Here is a 3491-nt window from a genome sequence, read left to right as displayed (position 1 = left end):
CTTGACAGAACCTGGCTAGAGAACCTAGCGAGGGAACATGGCTACAGAACCTGGCTGGAGAACCTGGAGAACCTAGCAAGAGAACATGGACACAGAACCTGGCTGGAGATCTTAACCAGAACTTCGCTGGAGATCCTTATCAGAACTTCGCTGGAGATCCTGAACAGAACCTGGCTGGAGATCCTGGATAGAGATCCTGGCTAGGCTGCTGATCAACTGAACGCTGCCTCTGTGTCCTTCCTTCTTCGCTGACTCCGTCCACACCTTTGGGGACCCCTGGACCTGCTGGGGTTGGACCCCAGCACACCCAGGTCTGGAGTTGTAGGGAGGAGAGGTGTGCCTGGCCCCAGCAGAGGGGGCCTGGCAGTTGCGGGCCATGGGGGCCTCGGGAGCACTGACAGGTCATCGCCTGCATGCTATTGTGGGCGCCCCTGATAGGGATGGTGGGGGAAGAGATCAGGAGTTGTAGGTGTGGGCTGTGGCTACCCCCGAGGCTGGGGTGGCTGCGGTAGGGTGTCTTTGCAGGGGCATTAGAAGAGCTCCCTGTGGCTGCTGCTTCTTCCTTCTTTGCAGTCTGTGATCCTGTCAGGCACTCTCCTCAGGCCCCTGGGAACTTGGCCCCGGCCGTCCTGCTCTTCCATGGCTCCCTGCTGCCCCGCCCCACTCAGCTCCCCCTGGCCACCTGCCTGTCAGGAGGCTGCTGGGGCACCCTGCTGCAGGCAGCATGGTCCTGTGGTAGGTGGTGGGGGTGTGGGGAGCAGCTCCAGTAAAATTTAATAAACCCCGGTTCTGCATCAGGATTTGGCTGCATGACCACAGGGGAGTCTGCCTGAGCAGGACAAAATCGCACCAGGCCCAGAGCCCTGCCCCAGGGACCCACAGCCCACCCACCCTGCTGAATGGTCATGATGTGATGGTGTCCCAGATAATTTGCATATTCCTCTATTATTATATAGGACTAGACGCCTGGTGCATGATATTCGTGCACTCAGGGGGAGAGAGTCCCTCAGCCTGGCCTGCTTCCTTTTGCAGTCTGGGAGCCCTCAGGGGATGTCCGACTGACGGCTCAGGCCTGCTCTAGGGGGTGCGGGGCCTAAGGCGCAGTCGGACATCCTTAGTGCTGCCGCCAGCCGTCAGCCTGGCTTGTGGCTGAGTGGCACTCCCCCTGTGGAAGCATACTGACCATCAGGGGGCAGCTCCTGCATTGAGTGTCTACCCCCTGATGGTCATTCCACCGTTTGGTTGATTTGCATATTACCCTTTTATTATATAGGATAGCACAGCATTTTGTAGGTCAAGCAGTAAACAGGATAAGCTGATGGGAACTCAACCTGGTGGAAGTAGCCAACTGCAAAGAAGAAATCAACATGTAATTGACCTAATTGTGTACATAAGCAATGGCTAAGCCTCTCTTCCAGGAGTCAGAACTTTGGATCTTAATCCCTTGTCTCAAGCCCTTGCTGCAAGTAAATAAAACTACCTTGTGACAACCACGTCTCTTTTATTTTTTTTAATTGATTTCAGAGAGGAAGGGAGAGGGAGACAGAGATAGAAACATCAATGATGAGAGAAAATCATTGATGGGCTGCTTCCTGACACTCCCTACTAGGGATCCAGCCCGCAACACAGGCGTGTGCCCTTCAGTGGAATTGAACCTGGGACCCTTCAGTCCGCAGGCTGACGCTCCATCCACTAAGCCAAACCAAGGGCTCTTTTCTTTTCTTTAAAAAAAATTTATTTATTGTTAATCCTTACCTGAGGATATTTTCCATTGATTTTTAGAGAGAGTGGAAGAGAGGGAAACATTGGTGTGAGAGAAACACATCAATTGGTTGCCTCCTGCAGGGCCTGGGCCAGGAAGAAGCCTGCAACCAGAATCGAACCTGGGACCCTTTTGTCAGCAGGCTGACGCTTGAACCAAACGAGCTAGGGCCCATGTCTCATTTTTGAATAGAGCACCCCAAGTGGCAAACTCCTTGAGTTTGGTAGCAGTGTGGGTCCCTGAAAACATTAATTTCTTTTGCACCCTATGATATGAAGCCTGAGATAGTGCTTTTGTAACAAGTATTTTTTTAAAAGTCAGGTTTATTGAGATATAATTTACATATAGTAAAATTCACCTTCCTTTGGTGTACAGTTCTGAATTTTGACAAATGTATACAGTCATGTAACCACACAGTTGAGATATACAGCATTTTCATCACCCAAAAAAGTTCCTGGCATCCCTTTGTGGTTAATCTGTCAGCGATGGACAAGGGGATCACTGGCAGGAGATAACTTCTGGCCAGAGACAGTCCTCCGTATCCCCTGTTTTTATCTTGCTTGTACAAATAAAGTCAAACAAAAGGCAACAACAAAAAAAAAAAACAGCAAAAACAGGCAAGGAATTATTTGTAGGAAAGCAATACACTCAGGGAGGACCTGAGCAGGCAACTAAGCTGGCCAAAACGGAACCGAGTGTCCTGCCTGGTGGGGTTTGGGATATTTATATCCCTAGACTGGAGTGCCCTTTAGTAAGTCTTTCTTTCCCTTATTTCCCCCCAAAAATATATCTTTAAGTTACAAGACTCCTTCATCTACAATGCCACCAGTTCCAGCCGTGGGCAAACTACGGCCCGCGGGCAGAATCTGGCCCGTTTGAAATGAATAAAACTATTGAAAAAAAAGACCGTACCCTTTTATGTAATGATGTTTACTTTGAATTTATATTAGTTCACACAAACACTCCATCCATGCTTTTGTTCCGGCCCTCCGGTACAGTTTAAGAACCCATTGTGGCCCTCGAGTCAAAAAGTTTGCCTACCCCTGATAGACTCATCCTGGAGAGCTCTGACACTTTCCTGCTCACATAAAGGCCTGCACCTTCATTGTTTTCAGCTTGTCAGATCTGGCACTTACTTCCTCCAAGCCCCACCTGCCTCTCCCAGCTCATCTTTCTATCCGCCTCCTCTAACAAATCCCTACCTCCTAAACCCAAATCCTGGCAATCAGTGATCTGATTCCTTTATCTTTAAAGTTCACCTTTTCCAGAATGCGGCCTTTTATGTCTGGCTTCTTGCACTTAGCATGTTTTTGAAGTTCACCTAAGGTTGTGCATTTAAAAAACTGTATTATGAAAAACTTCAAACTATAACAGTATAGAAAAGCTCCATGCACCTGACACACAATTTCAATAATTACCACCTCATGACCTTATTTCATCTACCCCTTCATCATGCTTTGGCAAGTCTCATACATCCTTTCATCTATAAGCATTTTTATGTGTATCTCTAAAAATTATGGACTTTGTTTTTTCTTGTTAAGCATGATACTATTATCTCGCTTATTTCAGGTAAAACCTTATGGCAATACTACTGCATAAGTGTGCGTACTTCCTATTGCAATGCATTTGGAGGCACACAAGTGCCTAGGGCTCCCGGATTTTGAGCCCGGCAGAGCAGCAGCCTGCAGTTGGGCTCCCACCTCAGAGAGGCCCTCAAGGGGGCGGGGCC

The sequence above is a fragment of the Myotis davidii genome, unplaced genomic scaffold, assembly GCF_000327345.1.
Source record: "Myotis davidii unplaced genomic scaffold, ASM32734v1 scaffold77, whole genome shotgun sequence".
Taxonomy (NCBI): Eukaryota; Metazoa; Chordata; class Mammalia; order Chiroptera; family Vespertilionidae; genus Myotis; species Myotis davidii.
Note: the sequence above shows the minus strand (reverse complement) of the source record.